This window comes from Cryptotermes secundus, unplaced genomic scaffold, assembly GCF_002891405.2.
Source record: "Cryptotermes secundus unplaced genomic scaffold, Csec_1.0 scaffold116, whole genome shotgun sequence".
NCBI classification, from domain to species: domain Eukaryota; kingdom Metazoa; phylum Arthropoda; class Insecta; order Blattodea; family Kalotermitidae; genus Cryptotermes; species Cryptotermes secundus.
Genome location: NW_019732857.1, coordinates 1,806,762 through 1,819,239, shown reverse-complemented (window position 1 = coordinate 1,819,239; position 12,478 = coordinate 1,806,762).

Below are 12,478 nucleotides of genomic sequence, written 5' to 3'. Positions count from 1 at the left end.
GGCTGAGTCGACCCCAGGGCATAGTGCGGTTGGAAGGACTAAGTCAATTGAAAAAATCCACCTCATCGGGATTCGAACCCGCGACCTTCTGACTTGTAGCCCTTTAACCTCAGGAAAATTCCTGGTAAGCATTTCTGTTAGAGACTGAGGCGACCCCAGGGTCATAGTGCAGATGGAAAGGTTATATCAATTGAAAAATCCAATAATCTCATCGAGAATCGAACCCGCGACTACCCAGTTTGTAGCATAGTGCCTCAAACACTACGCTACCTCATGCCCCTATAGAACACTATTGATATACAGTAAGTTCTGCTTTACCGTACGTATGCATATAGAAAATTACTTGATCGCAAGGGTCTCCCCATGTAAGGTGATTTATATGCATATAAGATATTACGTAATGTAATTGAGAAAATTTCTATATGAGTAGTTCTCTAGATTTGTACGTTATTCAGAAGGTAAGTCATTCGAATCTCTGCAGTAAAATCGAGTAGGCCTCATTTTTGTCGTAGTTTTACTCTATCTTTGCAGGGCTTGTTGCCTCCCTATAGAGATTAAGATTTTAAGTTTCTGAGCTTCACTGTGGAGGCCCTGAAATTGGAGGCAGTATGTTCCTCCTAATCCTAAAAAATTACACGGTTTCATAATCCAAAATATTACAATCTGAATCATAGCCCATATTACTGATTCATGTGTTTTTATTAAGCAGGCCATGGAGGCCCATAGCGTTGTGAGATGTTGACGGTTGAGACAATCGGCTCGCAGATGTTGGTAAGGTTATCAGCTTTACGCCCCGGCCGCCATTTATATCCCCCCCCCAGGAAGATTCCTGGTACTTATTTCTGTTAAAGGCTGAGTCGAACCCAGGGCCATAAAGCGGTTGGAAGGATTAGGTCGACTGAAAAATCCATTTCATCGGGGCTCGAAACTGCAACCTTCCGGCTTGTAGCACAGTGCCTCAGTCAACTACGCTGCCGCGTACTCCCGCCTATTTATTAGGCTATTGAAAGTACTTAATTTTTAATGTGAGTGTTATTCCTCTTCGAAACTTCCAGCTACTGTAACTAACAATGATACAACAATATTCCTGGGGAAGACCTGGTACTCCTTGCATTCTGTTAAACAAAAATACAATCCTTCTCAACAAATAACCCATTCAAATGGACGAACATGATCTCAGGTGAAGTCCACTGTTATGCGAAGAGCCTAGAGCAAGTGTTCCAATTGCTGGCCAACTCCACGAGCACGTGTCTCTCCTGGCAGAGCGTTACTGCACCTGAGGTGGAATGAACGTTCAGATGCACGGAACACTCTCCAAAGGGTAAACGAAAACGCCCATCAATGCAGGTGGCTGCAGAGTCATGATCCATTGTTTTTGGTTATTTGCGACGCCCACCCAGGGAGTTGGGTGGGGTAACTGCTTGAACATCAACAGGTTACTGCTGTTAGCGCGACGCCTGCTGATCTGCTACCCGCAAAATATTCTCACTAAACATAGCTGTGTATAGAGCAGAGTGGGGCAAAGAACAGCACTTAATGTTTGATATGAATTTATCAGATTTTTTTTCTGGAGGAAAATCAGACACAATATTTCTGAAACACATATTTAATCAGGTTATGTTTGGTACAGTATCTTCATATCCACAGTGGAGTTCTTATCAGAAATTGTCAACCGTTAAGTGTTAAATGACGTCTTTGCCGCACTAGTGGGGAAAAGATCCGAATTATATTGGAGAAAAATTCTACAAGCTTAACATTGCCAACTGAACACACTGAACACCATACTTCCATCCTCAAAACTTAAAAAATATGAAAAAGTTGTTAGAAAATATTTAAACGAAACCGTGTGGAGGCATTAACTACAAGTGATCCGTAAGAAACACAAGGTTTTCTCAGTACGATATCATTAAAAAAAACCGCTTAATAATGTGCACAAGTCGCAAGGGCATTCTGTAGGATTTCCATACGCAGAGCTTATCATGTTGTCATATGTCGCATGATTCACGCCTACTCTAGTCTTCCTCAGATAGTAAAGCAAAGGAAAATTTGTTCCTGTGCTTAATTAATTAAGTACCAAGAGCTCCCTCACTACTTCACAGCCTCAAGTCCGACCCTAGTCCCACCCAGCCTCCAATCCAATGAATTCCAGGGGTTTCCCTGGGAGTAAAGCGACAGGGAAATGACGCTTATTACTCGTCCCCAGATAATGCCGAGATTAGAATTCGTCTTAATGTTGGAGTGATTTCTTAAGCATAACAACTAACTCCATGAAGCTGATCCCTTCTTGAGAAGCCATCAGTCGTTCAGCTACTCAAGAATTTCCCAAAATTTTATGGAACGAGAAGGTTCATTACCGTGTTCACAAGAGTCCTCCACCGGTCCCTATCCTGATGCCGATCAAGCCAGTCCATACCACCCTATTCTCTCTCTCTCTAAGATCCATCTTAATATTACCCTCTATCCTGTGTTTGTCTTCCTGTATTTTTTATTGCTAGTGGGGTGGGACTAAGTCCCTTGTACTGCGGTCACTTCTGGCCAATTGTACCAGCCCCAGATGGTAGGTGAGGGTGATTATGGAGCAATTTGTAGAATGAAAATTGGCAAGGGAAACCGAAGTACTCGGAGAAAACCTGCCCCAGCTCCACTTTTTCCACCACAAATTCCACTTGACCAGACCCGGGATCGAACCCGGGCTGGCGCGGTTGGAAGCCAGCGACTAACCGCTTGAGCTATGGCGTGTCTTCCTGGTTAGTGTTCTCTTTCCTTCTGGCTTTACCATCAAGAACCTACATGTCTTCCTCTTCTCCCCATGCGTGCTATGTGTCCTGCCCAGCTCATCCTCCTTAACTTGATCATTCTAATTATAATTGTCGAAAAGTACAAGTTATGAATGGCCCAAAGGGACAAATAATTCTCAATTTATCTCAACTAACATTCACTTTATCATATGGAAACTCTAACACAACGAGTATTCTGTAATCTGTTTCGAAGTTCAGTTCCGCATCTTAGTCTGCTGAAGCTTCCTCTTCTTGTGCATGGTCTCTACGCATCTGTTCCCAGAATCGTTTCGGCTCCTTTTCAATCAGACGTTGCCTCCATCCAGTTCCTTTTGCACACATTTGTGTTCTTGCGTACTGAATTCATCTCCAGCTTCTGTCTCATTTCTTTATTTTGTGTTCGGTCTTATCCTATGAGTTCTTTCACTGATTGAAGAATTTCCATTGATTCAGTGTATGACACAAACTCCGTCCTAAATGCAACAATTTATTGTAGTTCTTTTGCCTTATTTTCTTCTATACTACATGTTTCGGCCGTAAATGGCCATCATCAGGTGTATTTCTCTCACGTAGCTGTTACACTGCACGTAGTTTAAAATTTAAAAACACCAGCTTTCTTAATTGTTCATTTCTCCGTTGTTAATAGGTCCCGATATATCACAATCCCCTTGCTGATATCTGTCAGATATGCATAAAATCTTTGTTAATTTACATACGTCAATTTGATTTTTGAATTTTAGTATTTTTATAATCTTCAATTTAAATTTACCGCCGAAACATGTAGTGTAGAAGAAAAGAAGACAAAAGAACTACAATAAATCGTTGCACTTAGGACGGAGTTTGTGTCATACATTGTGTAGAGGGTAACAGGATGCTTAAATATAATATTCCATTGATTCCATTGATCCATGTTCCGGAACCGCATATTAAGACCTACGACTGTCAATCTTAGCTTAGGGAACTTCTTAGAAATATGGATCATGAGAGAGAAAATTAAGCAAAATAGAATTTTCAAAAATTAAATGTGGTGAGTGTGGAAAAGAAGCTAATATACAGTCAATCGATTATAAGATTGTACAAATTGCAATGATTGGGAAGGGAGGGACAGAGGCTCCATAACGTTTAAATATTAATTTCTAGCGAATCAATGAAAAAGTAAATCACGCAATGATAAAATAACGTCAGAACAGATCCGAACGCGAGAACGGCAGAATAGGAGCTACTGTACTTCTAGATAGCTGTTAAATTGGACAGTCGGGTAGTGGAAAAACGAAGAGGGATTAAGCAGAAATGAGATTTATACACAAAAATTTCATTTATGTAGCAAATATTTAAAGGCAATGTTCAAGAACTGATGTGAAAATTGTGTTAAAGTTCAAGCTGGGAAGCAGAGGAGTAAACGGTAGATTGTTGCAAATTTCTTTTTCCTTGGCACTACAGCCCCAGTGGGCCTAGTCCTACCTCCATGAACTTCTCAGTTCACTTCGTTTTTTCTACATCTTACACATTCGGTAGGACTTCTTGGGCGGGTGATCAGCTCGTCGCAATGCCTCTACCTGTACACAAACATAGAAAAACGTACACATACAAACTAAACATCCATGCCCTGAGTAGCATTCGAACCCACGATCCCGATTTCTAAGCGAGCGAAGACATGCCTTAGACCGCTCGTCAGTTACGTCGCAGTATATTGAAGGATATTCGAGGTGACCATTGCAAACTGGAAGCAGTCGTGGTCTATTTAAAACAGTATATCAATATTCACCTGGAATATCTGGCGAAAATAATGCAAGTTTGAAGTACGGATATTAAGTTCGTGGTCGGGTTTCGACTCACATGGATTTACCTCTCGAATACATGGTAGAAACTTTAGAAATGTGTGTGTCTTTACAGTAAGCTATAAATCATGAAGAAGAAGAAACTTAGTAAGACCTTGTAAGCGACGGGCATAGATCAGTGAGGTCTAATACGTGTCAGGAAGAATGTATTTAATGGCGTTATACAGAATTGTATACCGGTGAAGCAAAATAAAATTACATCGATAAAAAGAACGATGTAAGAAAATGCGAGTTGCTGCAGTGCCCTTGCTGGATTTATGATCGCATGCCTCTAACGTGTCTGTTACTGCTGCTGCACATTATTTTCGAGTCGATCGCATGAAACGATCAATTTCACACACACACAGAGTTAATTTAAGATGCTTTTCTATTTACTTTTCTCTCATCGAAGATTAAGTGAAATTTTATACTCTGTACTTTCAAAAATAGATCCTATAGTAGAACAATGTGTGGGCTTACACTTTCAAGCAAGGCGACTGAATGGGTTGGCAGGGTAAGAGTGGATCAAAATAAGTAACTTAGGCAGTTAATAAAGCAACATAAAGTAACAGCAAGCCGGTCACTGTAACCGAGCGGACTAAGGCATGTACTGTCCTCGCTCGCTTGGAAACCGGGATCGTGGGTTCGAATCCCACTCAGGGCATGGCTGTTTAGTTTGTGTGTGTGCGTTTTTCTGTGTTTGTGTACAGGTAGAGGCCTTGCAACGAGCTGATCACCCGCCTAAGGGGTGCTACCGAATGTGTAAGATGTAGAAAAACAGAAGTGAACGGAGGAGTTCATGGATGTAGGCCTAGTCCCACTGGAGCTGTAGAGCCAAGAAAAAAAAAGTAACATCAAATAATTGAACAGTGTCAGTCATAATTGAGAGAACGAATTGCGTTATCTTAGGACTGCTATTAAAGAATATAAAATCGGGCCAATTAGAGAACAAACTCAGATTTCTCTCTCAGTCTGCCTACAAGACACTTCCCTCCTGCATGCCTTCCTTCGCTCTAACCAAGTGTCATCTTTACTGCAACGTACGTGTAAACAATAAAACGGAGATCCCTTCACATGCATAAAGTCAAACACAAAGCACTTAAACTCTACAACATATGGAAAAACAAAAAACAAAAAAAAAAACTTATAGTGACACTAAGGAGAAACGTGTGTAAAATTATTTACGCGATGATAGAGTATATATTTTTTTTATTACTAGTGGGGTGGGACTAAGTCCCTTGTACTGCGGCTAATTCTGGCCTATTGTACCGGCCCCAGATGATACTTGAGGGTGACTGTGGAGCGATTAGTAGAATGAAGATTGGCAGGGGAAACCGAAGTATTCGGATAAAACCTGTCTAGCGCCACTTTGTTCACCACAAATCCCACTTGACCAGAACCGGGATGGAACCCGGACCGCCGCGGTGGGAAACCAGCGACTAACCGCTTGAGTTATAGCGTGACTCTACGATAGAGTATAACCCATTTTCAGAAATGAAATATCAACACGACAGAGATCTGAAGAATGACCCCTAAAGTTGCATCATCTCATGATTCATCAACCAAAAACCACGATCGTAACGAGGACGCTAAAAAAGCTTTTTATTCATAAGCCCAATTATAAGACTCTTTAGAATTAACCCAGAACCAACACATAATTAAAGGAGTCATTTAAAATTAAAAGAATTAAATTTAAACTATATTTCAAGGACATATTCAAAATAATTATTAATATTAAATACAAAATAAAATTATGTATTAGTCTTAAACAATCTTAAATTTAGGTAAAGACCTTACATTACCAGAGTTTTCTTGTGCATTGTTAGATTACATTTTACAAAGTTATACAAGATGCAAGAGAAAAACAAAATATTAAAACATGGATCTATGTTAAAGCAACTCAATTCAAGAACATAATTTGTTGTTCTTATGACTCGCCTGATGATGACCTAGGAAATTTCGAAATGCACGTATGTTGCGCAACGATTGTGCATAATAAACGCTGATAAATTAGTATCTATTTTTTCTTAATTGTGTAAAAATCATTGTTGTGTTGATGGCCTCATTTACGCTATCATACACACACACAACAATATACATACTGTCGTGTAATAAGATCTCAGTCGTATTCTCACACGTACCATAAAGACATGTATTCTGATCTACGTGTATTTTGTCGTCATTACCACTGAATTTTTTTAGAAAATTGACTAATATTTGCAATAGGATTGACTATATTTTATTGCAGTTAACGACGGCAACGAACACTGCAGTGAATATTAACGGACTCCTTCCTACTAAGTCAGGGCAGTGTAAAGCAGGAGGATATGAACTTAATCTGTCACCTTCCAGCAGTCTAAAGCCAAACCTTAATCACATAAGTCATATAAGACACGCATAATATACGAATTAGAAATCGGAAAATAAATAATAAACACTAATCAGTAGCTCAGACAAAAATAGATTAACAAACACCGTAGGTAGAAAACCTCGATAAAACTGCATTACATCCTGTATATTCAATACGTATATAGTCACCAAAATTCTACAAAGCCACTGCTACATTTTACGTCTGCAATACACAAAAACGTACTTATATTGACCAATTGCTACACATCCCCAAAACATATATTAATTGACACTAGTAAGGGGGGTGGTCTAGGAGTAAACACAAGGAAAACTAAATACGTATATGTTGTTGTCGCATCACCAAAATGCGGGGCGAAATCATGACATAAAGAAACTTGTATTAGTGACTTTAGACGCGGTGTTGAAATGGTGAATCGATTTATTGGATATTCATTAGTCGTAATTGCAATTAGTTATAACACTCTAAAGATTACTGATAGCGCAGTCGGTATGGCGACTTGTTACGGGCTGGACGATCGAGGGGTCGGAGTTCGAGTCTCGGTGGGGGCAAGAATTTTCTTTTCTCCAAGTAGTCCAGATTGGTTCCAGGGTCCACCCAACCTCCTATTCAATGGGTACCTGGGGCTCTTTCCAGGGGTGTGAAGTAAAAGGAGAGTGAAGCTGACTACTCACCTCCAACTACTGCCGAGTTCAAGAAAATTTGGATCTATACATCCACTCCCCATACGCCTTCATGGAGTAGTGCTTAGTTAGTTAAGCACAGTGACAACTTTACCATAAATGAAGTATTCTACGTATATATGTTTAAGTAGTCATTGTTAGGTAACAGATCTAAACAATGGCTACTCTTCTGCAAAGTTTTCCTTATCCGTTTCTTCGCAATGGATTTTAATACAGGAGCTACAACTCTCACACTCCAATATCACTGCACTACAGTACACATAAAATTTTCTAATCACACGCTAAGACTTCACAGGCCGACTTCTAATTCTTTTTCAACTACGAACTTCCCGTTGCTGACTTCAAATTTCCGGCCAAATTCTGTCGACTGCTTCGGCTATTCTGGGAATCTCCTTATACAGCAATGGCACTGACCGCATAGAGAACCTCTTCTATTGAGCATAATCGCGTAATCTAACAACTAGCGTATATCTTGTAACAATGGATTCCCTATTGTTGTCACGTTCTTAAAGGGGAAGAAATTTACTGGCCGTCGCATAACAACGGCAGTTCTTCTATTGTTGCCTGTATTCGTTGCAGCAAGAATGTTTACGGACATTCCTCTATTGTTATAGAAAGGGGCCTTATGTCACAATAACTAACAGATCTTTGAAAATGTGGCACAGTTCAGATATTTGGAAACGACAGTAACAAATCGAAACCTGATTCAGGAGGAAATTAATGACGAGACTGAACTCGGGTAATGCTTGCTACCATTCCGTCCAGAAACTTTTGTCGTCTCATCTTCTGTCTAAAAGCATAATAATTAAAATATTCAAAACTATAATTTTGTCTGTGGTTCTGTATGGGTGTGAAACTTGGTCTCTGACATATATTGAGGAACATAGACTGAAAGTGTCTGAGAACAGGGTGTTGAGGAGAATGTTTAGACCGAAGAGAGATGAAGTGACAGGAGGTTGGAGAAAACTGCATAATGAGGAGCTTCATAACTTGTACTCTTAGCCAAGTATAATTAGAATGATCAAGTCAAAGAGGATGTGATGAGAAGGGTATGTAGCAAGAATGAGAGCGAAGAGGAAAGCATATTTGATATCGGTGGGAAAGTCAGAAGGAAAGAGACGACTATGAAGACTAAGACTTAGGTAGGTAGATAATATTAAAACGGATCTTAGAGAGATAAGATGGAATGGTATGGACTGGATTGTTCTGGCTCAGGATAGGGATCAGTAGACTGCTCTTGTGAACAAGGTAATTAACCTTCGGGTTCCATAATATATTGGGAAATTCTTGAGTAGCTTCACAATTGACGGTTTCTCAAGAAGGGCTCAACTTCATGAAGTTAGTTAGTAATAAAAGTGTAGATTGTAAAGTTCAATCAAAATCTCACAGAGTGTTCAGAAAGATATGCATAATAAATTTATATATGTAATTAAATAAAGGGTTCCTTGATGTGGATTAAAGATAGTTAACCTCACGTTAAAATATTCGTATAACAGATAGTTAACCCGCACGTTAAAATATTCGTATAACAGAATCAGCGCTTCATCAGATTCTGTCAAAGGATATGAAAAATATGAGCTTAAGTAAAAGTTAATTTAATTCTTTATGCAAAGTGACCTTTAAAATGAATAAGAATAAATAATATTTACTCGTACCAAGTTATAGAGAATAGAATCGTATGTCTTGATCACAGAGAGAACAAGAATTAAAACCCCTACTGATCACAAGATCACCGATTGATGGATCTGCTTGAGTCTTGTTCTTTCTGCGTCGAAGCAAAACATCTTGCCTTACAGATTCGTCACAATGCACACACACTGAGAGAGGAAATAGCATTTGATCGTCTCACACTTCCACACTTTAAATCTCCAACAGACTGACGTAATGGCGAAGAAGGAAGCACTCCCACACACCTACAACCACACAGAGTCTTGTAATGAAATACGGCTGTCTTTTCATCAGATAAAACACACAAGTACTTTGACTCGGAGCGGGGGGTCTTAGGCTAACACGGGTACAGTTCTAGGTACAACACCTGTTCTCTAACAGTGAGCTGTATGCCACGTTGGATCCGTGGTACTGAAACCATCCTGCATGCCCAGAAAAGGATTCCTGGACGCTTATATTCCACAAAATTGTGAGCAAAATGATATCGGACACACAGATCTGGAATAAAATTGTAACTTGTCACTCAGGTTATACAAAGACGCTGAGTCGAGTGTGCAGCTTATGCTGCTATGAAATATGAGGGAAACTATGATAGAAAAGTTTTGTGCATGGGTCTGCATGTTGACTTCGCAGATGGGGAAAAAATGGAAGGAAAACATTATGAAAGGTGTTGATTTTATTCTCGGGTGATGATAATTCGGAGATATTCACAGTTTCCGTCTTCAAGGCAAAATGTTTACACCATATTCTTTTGGGATAGTCACTTCGACTTAAGATGGGGAGGAAGAATGTCAAGAACGGGGTAGTACAGCCCCGTTCTACACGGTATCATCATCATAAAAAAAATCAACATCAGCGTCGAACGGCCTTGAAAATTTAAAATCGTTGACACAGATCTACGGGAAGCTGATTGAAAATATGATAGAAGAATGGAACTGATTCGGAGCCTTGTTTTGGTATTACTAACGAAGTTTCAGCTCCTTGCTTATTGCCACGGACTTGCATGATTGTGACTACAATGTCACTGAGCAGAAGAGAAGTCTGGTTGTATCAGAAAACAAACACAAGTGAGATAAAAGCAACAGACTTTTTTTTTTTTCAATGGCTCTTCCAGCCCATTCAGGGCCCAGGACTACTATTCAGTTCCGTAATCATATTTACATACGGCAGGACTCCTTGGACGAGTGATCAGCCCGTCGCAAGGTTGCTACCTAAACAAAGGAAAACACAAACACAGAATAAACGCATACACACACCAAAGATCCATACTCTGAGTGGAATTCGAACCCACGATCCCAGCGTCCAAGCGAACGAACACAGTTCATGTCTTAGATCGCGCGGCTACTGTGACAGGCCTACAGACGTATTTATAACTAACAAATTAAGAGGAAATTAATCACAGAAATAATATATGAACGAATTTAATAGAAAATTGTTTCGAATATCTACACCGTATCCGCTTTAGAGGTTATGAAGACGGGGGTTTTACTTCAAGCTCGAACATCATAAACATCAGCAGGGAAATTTATCAAGACTGGTGTTTTACTTCAAGCTCGAACATCTGCACTGAAAGCCGTAGGAAAAGCTATCAGATTCATTCATTTATCTGTAATCTGTCAAGACGACAGGTCCACAGTCTCTTCTAAAACAGTTCCTCCACTTGATGCGATCTAGAGCTTTCTCCTTCAAATGTAAAATTGCTCTTCTGCCCCCAATGTCATCCAGCATCTTCTTACATCTTCTTCCTCGTCTTCTGGTCACTTCTATCCGCCCCTCTATCTTTCCTTCAATAACTTCTTTTAGAAGATTCTCTTCTCCACGTCGTCCAGACCGGCCCTGGGGCCAAACCAGCCTCCTATCCAATGGGTACCGTCGGCTCTTTTCCCGCGGGTTAAGCTGATCACTCACTTCCAACCAGTACCGAGGTCAACAAAATATGTCTCTACACATCCAGTCCCCCCATACTCCTTCTTGGAGTAGTCCTTAAGTAGTTTAGCATAGGGTCCACTCAGCATCGTGAGGATAAATGAGGAGCTACTTTCAAGAAAATAGGTCTCCAGTCTAGAAAACCGACACTAACGACCGTGGGGATTCATTGCGCTGACCACACAACACCATCTATCCGTTAAAGTTGGCATTAACTTCGCCGAGAAGAGGCGGTCGCTCGGTCAGACTAAAACCAGGGAGTTTGTTTAGTGGGGATATATTTTATTTTTTCCTTGGCACTAGAGCACCAGTGGACCTAGGCCTACTTCCATGAACTTCTCCGTTCACTTCGGATTTTTCAGTTCTTACACATTCGGTAGGACTCCTTGGGCGGGTGATCAGAACGTCGCAAGGCCTCTACCTGTACACAAACACAGAGAAACGCACACACACTAAACATCCATGCCCTGAGTGGGATTCGAACCTACGATCCCGGTTTCCAAGCGAGCGAAGACAGTGGATGCCTTAGACCGCTCGGCTACCGTGACCGGCGGGAACAAATTTTACCTTTATGTATTTTCACATATTTGATTAATTCTCTGAAATATTAAGTGCAGTCTAAACTTAATGTTAATGTGTTATAAACTAAGCCAAAATGGGAACAATTTAACACACTGTTATGAATCACTTGCTTTCAGAATTCTGTCACTAATGATACATAAATATGTCTCGCTGTATTAGAGTAATTTTTACACTACATGAAACAATATTTTATCTTGAGTGCTGCGGATAATCGGACGTAAGACGAAATAATCAAGAATTACAATTAAATTACATTCTCTTTCCTATCCGTGAGAAATATTAATAAAACATAAGGTGAACAAAGGCTTCGTACCTTCGTCTGTGATATGACTTGGAATTAAGTTACGTAAAGGAAGACGTATGGATTAATTCCGCACAGCTCATCGGAGGTATCCTTTGAATAACGTCATCTAGCGATATCTGCAATCATGCCACTGGCTTTCATTCCACAGTATAAGACCTAGTCTGCTCTTTCCGCAGTGGTATTTATGGCTTGCAGTAGCTATCCGTACAGGTATCTCTCGCCTTACGATTCACAGTTGAGAGCAATGAATCTTGAATATCGTGCAGCGTCTAATGCCCACTGTATTATTTAACCCATTAACATAGACCAGTCTTCACGCTTACGCGAGTTCTGCACTTAGAGCCTCTGTTGTT